This window comes from Lepidochelys kempii, chromosome 18 (assembly GCF_965140265.1).
Source record: "Lepidochelys kempii isolate rLepKem1 chromosome 18, rLepKem1.hap2, whole genome shotgun sequence".
In the NCBI taxonomy this organism is placed as follows: Eukaryota; Metazoa; Chordata; order Testudines; family Cheloniidae; genus Lepidochelys; species Lepidochelys kempii.
The window spans coordinates 19,791,676-19,803,776 of NC_133273.1; the positions used below are offsets into that span (position 1 = coordinate 19,791,676).

A 12,101-nucleotide genomic window follows, 5' to 3' on the forward strand; every position below is an offset into this window, starting at 1 on the left:
AAGTCCATGGCAAGGACCATAAAGCAAGACACAGGGATACTTTGGCAGTTACAGGCTGGTGCTGTTTAAAACTCCCTTTCTTATAGTAAATCCAATGCTCCTGTGTGCCCCTGCCCTCTACTGGACAAAACTAGAACTGCTCAGCTGTGTCATAAGCTCTATACTGATAACAACTAATGAAGATTCTCCTTTGGTTCAAATGGTAGGAGCCTGAACTCCAGAGCAAGAGGATTTGGCTTCTGTCTCTTTCACTTGTTGCTGTGAAGTTCCTAAATGTGGCCATGGATTTCCTGTGCATATGTGCAGTGGTCATTTTAAAGGCCCACTTCCTGTGTTGATGTTACTATGGCAGGGTGGGGCAGGGGGATACCCACTTGAGCCTTAGCTATGTCTACACTGCAGTTAGACACCCGCGGCTGGCCCGTGCCAGCTGACTTGGGCTCATGGGGCTTGGGCTAAAAGGCTATTAAACTGCGGTATAGACATTCAAGCTCAGGCTGGAGCTTGCGCTCTGGGACCCTCCCTCCTTGCAGGATCCTAGAGCCTGGGCTCCAGCCCAAACCTGAACGTCTACACTGCAATTAAACAGTCCCTTAGCCCAAGCTCTGCAAGCCTGAATCAGCTGGCATGGACCAGCCATGGGTTTTTAACTGCGATGAAGACATACCCTTAGCGAGCATGCTCTTAATCCTAGTTGGATTATTCATAGCAGGGAGCGGGGATGGTTCAGCTATGAAAATCCTAATTAAACATTTTATCTGTGTCTGCCCCTCCTTAGAGCGAGTCATTCCTTGGACTCATGGAGAAGAGCTGTCAGATGGTGAGAGGGTTGGCAAGGCAGAACGCAGGAAGCACTCAAAGGGCTGAGATAGTTTCTTTTTACACCAGAAGTGACCACCTGATCTTCTAGTCTGACCTCTGCACATCACAGGCCATTAATTCTCACCCAGATACCCCCTCTGTTGAGCCCAGTGACATTAGATAGACCTCAAGGCATTTCAGTCCTCAGGAGACGGAACTGTTGTGTGCTACAGGCAGAGAATAGGAGAGCCTGAGGTGTCACATTGCCCGGGACTGCTGCCCAGGTAATCATAACAGGAGAGCCATACTCCATGCTACAGAGGAAAGCGAACCCCACCAAGGTCTGTGCCAATCTGATTTGAGGGAAAACTCCTTCTCTGTCCCCAATGTGACTATCAGTATGACCACGAGGAAGCTATAATAAGCATCTATAACTGGTTTGGCTATCTCCAGCTAGCGTGGAGTCTAAAGGTGATCCATCTACCTGCAGTGGCAGCAATGTTCAAATATGAAGAGCATGAGTGATCTGAGAAACAGGATGAATTCCTCACTAAAACAGCCATCCTCCAGCTAGTCTAACCAAACAAAAGGGCTTTTAACGTGATGGTATCTTGGATGAATTTACCTCTTGTGACAAATAGCAGCTCATGGCAACTCAAGCCCCCCCTGTCTCTAGGATCTTCCACAGAGCTGCTGCGTTCAACTCTCTCTGTCTCTAGTCGTGTTATTCATGTAGTACACCATGGCTTTAATGCATGCCTATAGTTCAGAGCTACCTTGGGCCCCATGGGGAGGGGATGTTGGAATGTTCAGGCACTCCAGAACTGATGGCCAGTTCTGAGCAACTGTGAACTTCTGTGGAGCTGGGACCCTCTGAGATGGCGTCTGGCTTCATTTGCATTTAGCTGCACCTCCCTCGGAGGTGGGAGGAAAGAAAAATTTAGCTCTACTAAGAGCCACACCCACAGCTCTCACAATGCTCTTCACAGCAACGTCTTCTACTAGAGCTTCCTGTGCACGGCCAGCTAAGGAGCTGCTGACAGAAATAGCCTGTGGCAGTGGAAAAAGACAGGCAAGTGAGAGAGAGAGAGAGAGTGCACGCTCACACATAGAACTACTCCATCTGCACCCTCTCTCTGCACTGTTTGGCCTGAAGGTACCTCTATGGGACATGCTGCCTGAATTGCAAACCATGAGGGCTCCACGTTCAGCTGACTCATTTGTGCTTTTACAATAAGAGCATATATGTAAATCATCTGTCAATGGGAGAGACATCAATATTTGGCCCTAACTACAATGGAAAGGGATTACAGCTGAGATGTTCAAAGCGAGCCAGGCACCAAGTAACATTAAACTGCAGTGTGATTTGGACCCTAACCTCACTTGAACTCCCTGAAAAAATCTCAGCCCACACATTCAAGCAACAAGGAAGCCCAAGATAGACCAGGTTCACTGGTAAAGACTCTTCTTTCCAAACTCCATCAGTCAGTCTTCACACCATCTGCTGTCCTCATATTTAAGTCTCTTCAGGTAGCATTGTGACAGTCAGTGTTTCAGAATGGACCCAGCACTCTTTTCATGCCCACTTCTGCAGGGCTCATTGCAGGAAGGTCACATCAGTATTTTGATCTCACTATCATCTCCAATTTTGAAGTCTTTCATAACTCACCTATATTTTGGCTTTCCTGCAAGCCATATGCAGTTTTTGCACATTAAAGCAATGCTTTACATGTCTATAGTACCTCTTCATTTGGGATCTGGAAGCTCTCTGAGAACTCTCATTGAGCCTCACAACAATGCCCATTGTGAAGTATTATGTATCCATTTTACAGGTGTGCAAACACAGGCATAGAGAGGGGAAGTGACTTACCCAAGGATATATAGTAAATTAATGGCAGAGTTGTAGTGCAGTTAATTACAGTAGTCCTGCCATTAGTCTTGCATCCCAGTCCCATGCTCTAATCTAGCGGTGTCCAATACATTCGCCACTAGCCACATGTGGCTAATAGGCTATTGAATTGTGGCTAATGCATGTGGCTTTTTTATAATGTGACTAATAAGAAAAATTCAAAACCACAAGTGTGGCTAGCATCGAATTTCTGTTGGACACCGCTGCTCTAATCCATACCTAGACTGTTCTCCTTGCAGCTGTTCTGAAGGCTAGGAGTCATGGGTTCTTACACTATAGTTATGTGCTGCTATAAACTATATTGATATAGCTCTACCTTGGAGATCCTTACATGTAAAATGCAAATCGCAAAAGTGCAAACCGTTATCCTCCTCCCAGTCTCAGACGATAGATTGTCTGAAACTGGGTCCTGTGAATTACCTGCTGACTCTGACTGCGCATTCCAGCTGTCCCATTATCAGCCCTGTTTCATGCCTCTCCACAGGAAATAAAGCCATTCTCTTCCCTTGCGCATGAAAGCTGAGGTGAATCAAACACTGTGGTTTCCTGTCTCCTAACTCACTCAGTGAATCACTTTCTAACATCGCAGGGAGCTTTTGGTTTTAGGTTACATCTACATTTCAAACTAAGGGTGTAATTTCCAGTTTGAGGAGATGTACCTTCGTTAGCTCAGATTGAGGCATCATGCTAAGAACAGAAGTGTAGTCGTGGTGGCGAAGGGGCTAAGCGTTTGAGTACATACCTAGTGTCTCAAATGGGATTGTATTTGGAGGGGCTAGCCTCCCACCACCCAGGCTGCCATGGCTACACGGCTATTTTTAGCACACCAGCTCAGTCATAGCTAGTAGGAGTGTGTTTCCTTGAGCTGAAAATGACACCTTGTTTCTGATCTTTACTTGCACCCAGGGTGATCTTTGCAAACTCTTTGGGGCTGGCCCTGTTTTTATGTTTGTACGGTGCCTAGTGTCTTGTGGTCTCTAGGTGCAACTGCAATACAAATAATAAATATTCAAAATAACCAGCTGAACTGTTCAGAGCATCGCATGTGGTCAAGAACCTCCTAGAACTCTTGGTGCTCACTTTGTTTTAATTGCCTGTTATTTTTCAATCTCGGATTCTAATTCTACACTTTAACTTAATGCTAGACATCCTTCTATTGCCCAGTATTGCTGGACATCACTTGGGCCACCGCTAGTGTTTGATACTCACCACTGACTATAGGTATCCAAAGCTGGTCTTGTCAATTTGAAGGCCTTGCCTGATCCATTACATCCAGAGTTTTATCCCTTCTCAATTCTCTATAAGTAGGCCAGATAAGCACTGATCAAAGCTCTCCAGGTATACTAGTATCCACTCTATTCAGACTATCAGGCTGTCTGTGCTAGGAAGTGCAGTCATTATCAGTGTTGTTAAATCTCTGATTGCTTTGTAGATCTATTCATGTGTATCAAAGAGGTTTTTAATTTGATTTAATGGAGTTTTCAAATTGCTCAGATCTGACTGTATATATATTTTTGCTGTAGAATATGGCCAAATGATACAACTAATGGATAATTACAATTATTATGTGCCAAAAGATTGCTGGAATAGCGCAGGCAAAAAAGATCTCGACTTGTATTCAGGTTGGGTGATGTATTATTATTTTTTAATTTAGATTTAGGAGCTGTAAAATAGACACATTATTTAACAAGTGATAGCACTTTGCAGAATGTTTATTATTTTTCTCTCTGATCTTCTCCTTCCCCTTACCTATTGGGCCTGATCTTGGCCAGTGCTGAGCACTTTCAGAGGGATGCTGAGTGCCCTTAACTTCTATTGACTTGAGTGGGAGTATAGGATACTTATTGGATAGCTGGAATAGGCTGTTGCTCTATATCCAAGAGCAGGGGTGGGCAAACTACGGCCCACGGGCCGGATCCGGCCCCTTAGGGCTTTGGATTTGGCCCGTGGAATTGCCCCCCTGTGGGGCCGCAGGCCCCGCGCCACTCTCAGAAGTGGCCAGCACCACATCCCTGGGGCCCCGGAGGCGGGGCAGAGGGCTTCATGTGTTGCCCTTGCCTCCAGGCACCGCCCCGCACAGCTCCCATTGGCCGGGAACTGGGAACCACGGCCAATGGGAGCTTCGGGGGAGGTACCTGGAGGTGTGGCAAGGGCAGCACGTGGAGCCCTGTGCCCCCCACCCCCACCCCAGGGGCAGGGTAGGGACCTGGTTCCGGCCGCTTTCTGGAGTGGCGCCACATGAGGCCAGGGCAGGCAGGCAGGGAGCCTGCCCTGGTCCCGGTGCATGCCGCTGCCACCCTGGAGCCGCTTTAGGTAAGCAGTGCCGGGCCAGAGCCTGAACCCCTCCTGCACCCTGCCCCCCAACTCCATGCCCTAAGCCCCCTGCCTGCACCTCGCACCCCTCCTGCACCCCAACCCCCTGCCCTGAGCCCCCGTCACACCTCGCATCCCTCCTGCACCCCAACCCCCTGCCCTGAGCTCCCTCCCCCAGTCTGCACCCCTCCTGCACCCCTGCCCTGAGCCCCCCCTGCACTCCGCACCACTCCTGCACCCCAACCCCCTTCTCTGAGCCCCCTCATATGCCCTGCAGCCCTCCTCTGCCACAATGCCTTGCCCTGAGCCCGTTCCTGCACACTGCACTCCCTCCCACACCCCGCAGTCCATCCCGCACCCCAATCCCCGCCCCCAGCCCTGCATACAATTTCCCCACCCAGATGTGGCCCTTGGCCCAAAAAGTTTGCCCACCCCTGTCCAAGAGACTAATGGCTACTGTAATGGACTATTGGTTGGAATTGGAATGGCTCAACTATATGTCATATGTCGCCTCGTGCTAATGGAGATTCCTCTTTAGCTGAAGTAGTAGGGAGACAGAGGCTGCTAGCCAGATTTCAATGGTATTGAAGAGTATGAATATTATCCAAATGCAGTCCTCCTCCTGAATACAAACAGCCTCAGAACCTAGAGCCTGCTCACCCTGCTAATGTAACCTGCTAATCCCTTGGGCAGTGTAAACCTCATTTTTCTTGCGGACGTCACCTCCTACAGAGCTGTCCCAGCGCTTCTGAGTGATGGCTGGAATAAGAGCACTTTAGGGAGTGCCTCCAATCCTAAGCCTCCTGGGAAAAGACAGAATTGCCAAGCCTTCTCAGGACTGAACCGATGGCCCCTCTTTCCTCTGATTCCCAAGTCTGCACAAAGCATTGCTTAATTCCTATTCACCCCTTACAGGCTGGATAACAATGTTGATTGATTTTCTTTCCTTTGTTCTGTGGGCCCCTGTGTGAGCTGTAGCTCACGAAAGCTTATGCTCAAATAAATTGGTTAGTCTCTAAGGTGCCACAAGTACTCCTTTTCTTTGTGTGAATCTTGTTATAGGATCACTTCACTCTCTAGGCTTCAGTGTTAACTAGTGAACAGCAGCATTTAAAAAAAAATAGAAAGGAAAAAAGAAAGAAAAGCAAATAAGAGAGGGTTAAAACGACTCTCCCAAAACAAAACAGGGCAAAGGGGAAGTTTAAAAAAAATGGGAAATGAAAGAAAAAGGGTTATGTGTTGCTTCTCTCTTCCCTCCTTCCATCTCTCCTGGGTTTGTGTGCTGTCTCCTGAAACTGTTAGCTCTTCAGAGCAGGGATCTGTCTTCTGATGTGTCTGTAAAGCACCTAACACATTTTAGGGTACTATATACTTAGGGCCAGATTTGTGTCTTTAAGGTGTGTCTGGAGTGGCAGCATGTAGCTACACTTCTGCAGGAGGAGCTGAGCTAGGACATAACCCCTTGAACCGCAATTCCCTCCTCCTTTCCCTGGCTTGCAGTCTGCACTGTCAGTTAGGGGCATCCATTGACGTTGGTGGAATCTAGATTTATGCTGGTATAATCAAGATCTGAATTTGGTCCTGGGATATAGTCACCGATGGGCTCTCATATCTTATATCAAACTGTTAGAATCCTTAGAGGAATAAAAGTTTTTCACAGGAAATCTTGCAAATTTCATATTGTACCATGCAGAATGAAACTTGAAACTTCCAAGTGCCTCATGAGATGAGCTCTCAGACAGCATCTTGTTCGTTGCCAACCAGTTCCCTGTGCTTTCTATGCACAATCTCCTAACACACATTTCTGAGTCTCCCCCTCTGCTCTACCTCCCCGTCCCCACTGAGAAATGCAGGTACTTTTGGGAGATCACTTCTTTGGCAGTTGTGCAATGTGCTGCATCACCATGTCAATTTCAAGCTTAAGGTGTGTGTGAGCTGTCTTTCTGCAAGAAGAGGCTGGACTCCAAGAGGCCTTCTGGTAGCTCTTGGTAAGTAAGAAAACAGAACAAATGATGCAAGTAGAGCTGGCTTCTGCATATTCGCTTCCCTGGGTTCACCTTCCAAAAATTGCCACAATGTTAAATTTAGATTTGTAAAGCAGATGCTGAAATACATGTTATATAAGCTTATTGGTATAATTGGACTCTTCAAGCCCGGACTGAATATTCTTTAGGCTTAATAACCATGTTTAATTATTTGAGGAACGAATGTGTAATTATATCATTCTCCAAAAATGCAGAGCTACTTCTGCATTGTATACATACCCCTTCAGCTCTAGCTGTAAGAAAGACCTGCCAAGATTTAGAAGGTGTTCTCCGTAGGTACAACAGAAAGCTCATGCTCAAATAAATTGGTTAGTCTCTAAGGTGCCACAAGTACTCCTTTTCTTTTTGCGAATACAGACTAACACGGCTGCTACTCTGAAACCTGTGTTTAGGTTTTAACTGAAAGACTGGGCTGCTAGAGAAATGCGCCAGTAAATGTCATCTCTTCCTTTGATGTTGTTTGGTTATTTTATTTTTTAACCAAATCATTTTGCCATCCAGCTCCGTGTGAGGACAGTTTACAACATGCATGCTCTGTCCCCATGGAAATGGAATGCTACGTCACACCCTAAGGTGTGGGTTTACCCACTTGTTCCAGAGTACTAAAACAGCCTGCTTTCCTCTTGCAGTTGCCTTGGATGTGAAACAACTTGCTTGGGCGTGTAAATATCTCAACTGGAATTGCCTGACAAATGATTTTGCATTTTAAAAGTGAATAGTGTGTCATAGGGAACAGCAGCTAAGGTTAAAAACAACCCCCAAATTTCACTTGTTAATGCTTTTGAGTATCTCTTTGGTATCATTTTTGACCTCCCTTCCTTTTGATCTGCTTCTTGAGCAGATTCAGATTAATCTGGTGTCTTGTTTTTGTGAATTTTGTGTCTGTCATGTACTGTGGCTATTTTGTTATTTACTCTGAGAGGAAATCAAAGCTGATCTGTATGCCATTAGACACCAAGTGGTAGCTGTCTAAACACAAAAACATGGCCTTTTTCAAGTGAGATTTTAAATAGTTTATTAGCAGTGATCAAAACAATGGCAAAGAGGATTAGTAATGGCATATGCAGTCTTTCATCTCCCAGGTTTATGTACCCTGCTGTGAGGATTCCAATCACATTGCCTTCCCAAGGAATGTTGGATGTGACAAAGATGGTAGGATATGGCCCTGAGCCAGGGTCACCAGTTCAAATCCTGGTCTTATGGGTTTGAGCAAAAATTGTTAACCTCTGCTGGCTGTTCTGTGGCCTGTGTCAATGACCTGGTGGGCCTCAAGAGAGTTCCTAGTGTGCAAGAGCCCTTGTCAATACAAACTATTGTGGACTGTGATTCGCTGCAAGAAGGGCACTTAAGCATGTGCTGAACTCCCATGAAAGCCAGCGGGCCTTTAGCACATACTTAATGTTAAGCACATGCTTAATGATTTCCTGAACTGGGGAACCACACTTTGTGTAGTTGTTTATGTTCTGAAACAGGAAGCTCTGGGTCCAGAATGAACTCTTCTCTTTCCATTAGTTGCGGCTCCTTCAGTCCATGCCAGCAGAGGATGGTGTGGGGGAATGCTTTAATTGTGCCAAACCTGTCCCTGTTCTGGGGATTCACATTATTAATTCTACACTCTTCTCTTGCAGTAGTACTTACAGGCCAACCAAGCATGGTCCAGTTGTGCTAAGTACTGTACAAACACAATAAATAGCAGTCCTTGTCCCAAACATTTTGTGTCTAAGCCACAAGACATGAGGAAGCTGAGACAGATAAGCAGGCTGCCATTGGGGAAGATGGGGTGACTAAAATACTAGGGTGCATGCAATTCTTAGCCTGTCAGGATGAGTGAATGAAGGGACATCACTTTCCAGCTGATGTCAATTCATCACCTTTGCCACAGGGTGGTTTTTTTACATAGTTACCAGGTGTTTGCGAAAATACTTATTGATTTGGTAAAACAGAAAGTTGGTCACTTTTTTTAAACACTTCCTTTTAGGCAGTGTGGGCTAGAAGGTGGGGCACTGGGCTGGAACTCGTAAGATTGGGTTCTATTTGCAGATATGCTACTGACCTGCTGGATGACTTTCTCTCTGCCTCAGTTTCCCCTTACGTAAAATGGGGATAATGGCTACTGATCTCCTTGCTTTGCTCTCTGCTGATGAAAAATACTAAACCAGAACTAGGTGGTGGTAGTGTATCTTGCATGTATGGCAAAGGGAACATTTCATATGTATGTAGCTTTAGCTGCATTGCAGTGAAACTCGTGAAGCCTAGCACTGGAAAAAATGTGAATGGCTCCAGAGTAGTGACAGTGAATTTTCTTTAAGGTACGTCCCCAGGAATGTAATTCTGAACACCTTCTTCTGGCAAAACTCCCGCTTGTAGTCAGAGCAAATTTGCCTGAAGAAAGAGTTCAGACCAGGACTGAGCTGAACTGCTACCTTCTGTGATAGCATTGGCATCTTGTGTCTGTAACTCAAATTAATAACATTGCGTGGATGTAAAGTACTTCGTTTATCACTGGTACAGACACAGCATGAGCAGCTCGTACAGGCTTCCCCCCACACCATCCTCCTGTTCATGTACCTCAGTTCTGACCATGAGGGACCATTTCTTGGGGCATAGTTCAAAGTCCATTTGGTCTCCCTTTCTGCTGAGGTTCCCAACAAGGCGGGCAGTTGTGGTGGTGGTTTTGTGATATGGACACCAGGGACCAGATAGTCAGCTAGTGTAAATGGACACTGCTCCACTGACTTCACTGACATTTCATCCTCTGAGCTCACCAAAGAAACTCACCATTTGCATTATGTTAAACTGTCTACAAAGATTAATTGTCCACCCTTCCATTGGCACCCCTTGGCTAAGACATGGCTGCCTGGGGAAGGTGAGGGCAGAGCTATACTTGGTGGTCAGAGGTGCTCACTCAGCTTTGTTACAACTCCAGCAGTGCTGAGGCTGACAATGCTCTGAAGAGAACCTGGGCCCAATTTCAAGAACATGAGCCCAGTTCATGGCTGTGGGTCCAGAGAATGTGAGAAATGAACTGAAGGCGAATTTCAGGGAGTGAGAACCCCCACCTGCTCCCAAACTAAAGACAATGTACTAGTGAACCCCTTGCAAGAGATTGGCCGAGTTGCCTACATCTCCTTTGAGCCACATGTTGGCAAGCTGGTGGCACTTGTGGATGTTATTGACCAGAACAGGGTGCTAGTTGATGGCCCCTGCAGTGGTGTAAGAAGGCAGGCTATGCCCTTCAAGTGCATGCAGCTAACCGATTTTGTACTCAAATTCCCACACAGTGCTCGTCTGAAGCACGTGCGAGTTGCCGGGGAGAAAGAAAATATTAATGAAAAATGGATAGGTACAAGGTGGGCAAAGAAGATTGAAGCCAGGGAAAAGAAAGCCAAGATGACAGACTTTGATCGCTACAAGGTCATGAAGGCAAAGAAAATGAGGAACAGGATCATCAAGCATGAAGTAAAGAAGCTCCAGAAACAATCTTCCAAAAAAGCATAAACTGTCAGTAGTCAAATAAAGTTCCAGTTTACTATTAAAAAAAATAAAATAAAAAAAGAGTCTCTGCTGGCATAAAGCATGGTAGCAAAATTGACAGAGCTCTAGCGAGGACAATTGGCACTAGCAGAGGATCTGGCCTGCTGAACTTTGCCCATGTCTGAAGGACACACTGCTTGGTGTGTAATCAGTCACAATGATTGAACTTCCTGTAGCGGGAGCCACTCAAACAAATCCTAAAGCAAACTGTTAGGAGTGTTTGGCAAAGCAATTGCCACCCAGCTCTGCTCTCTGAAGAGTGAATGGACAGATCCTGACTCACTTTTAAGCATTTCCTTCTCTCCCTGGGAATCATCCAGGAAGCCATGATTCCTTTCGTAAGACATGCAGTGTACACCTACCACAGCAGTGGTGTGGCTGGTGGGTGTACAACTATCAGTGCGGAATAGGCTGGGAGGAGAAATTACTTAAATGATTGAAAGTGCCAGATAAACTCTCCTGCTCTGAGGCCAGGCCTGTTTTTTAGCCCAGGTTCTTGGTATGCACAGAACCGTGGGCCAGCACTGCTGCAGCAAAGCAATTAACCACTTTTCTGGCTTCTTCAACTCACAACTTCCATGTTTTTCTCTCTGTCTCCTACACATCTTGGCTGAACACTGGAGGCACCTTTTGACCTATGCTCAATTCTCCCCCAAAGATCTAAGAAAACTGTGAGGCCTCTCTCTCTTCTTATTCATATCGGTGTAAGTCAGGAACCACTCCCCTGGAGCGAAAGGAGTTACCAAGCTATAAGTGAGCGCAGTCTCTCTTGTTATGGGCCAACAGCTTCTCTGTCGCAGGTTTTATTTACTCTCATTGGATAATTGCCTGTGGCAGGCTCAGCCAGTCTCTGAAGATGTCCACTGGCTGGGGTGTAAAAATTAGACAAGGAGTAATCTGTTGCCACCTCCCAAAACATGAGAAAGGCGTGAGGTATAAGAGCAACACAGAGAGAGATCCTGATGCAGGATTGTATCCTGAGGCTTTTGCTGAGGCACACTCCCAGTGCAAACTCACTGATTTCAGTGGGAGATTGTCTGACTAAGGGCCGAGAGCAAACAAACGTAAGGAGCTAAGGGTTTGGCCTGCAGTGAATATTGCTAACATTACCTAAGAGCAGCTCTGTTTTACTGCACAGCATTTGCATGCCTTAGCGAAGCATCTGTTCTGGATAAGGTGCTGCTGCTAACAGGCCTCAGCAACTGTTAGCTTGTATAGGTGCTTTGTTGTCTCTGCGTAAGCATGGGTATCTTTTACTCATTCTTGGTCTTTGATCACAGCAAGGGTTTGATATTGACAGGGGGATTACTCAGAGTGAGATAAGCATCATATGTACTGTAATTTCTAGACCTACACTGAAGGTGGCCTGACAGCCTCAGATGTGGAGTCTGACTTTTTAAAAAACAGATGCACAATTGCTTGCCTAATGTGTACACTCAGTTATAGCAACTGCACATACAAATAGCTCATTGTGCTCACAATTGTCTTCTCTCCATTTG

The 12,101-nt window shown here is 46.1% G+C and overlaps 1 pseudogene; it reads left to right on the forward strand.

Moving 5' to 3' along the window:
- Positions 1 to 1,777: 1,777 nt before the first annotated feature.
- Positions 1,778 to 10,609, forward strand: LOC140900228 (large ribosomal subunit protein eL14 pseudogene; annotated as a pseudogene).
- Positions 10,610 to 12,101: the final 1,492 nt, after the last annotated feature.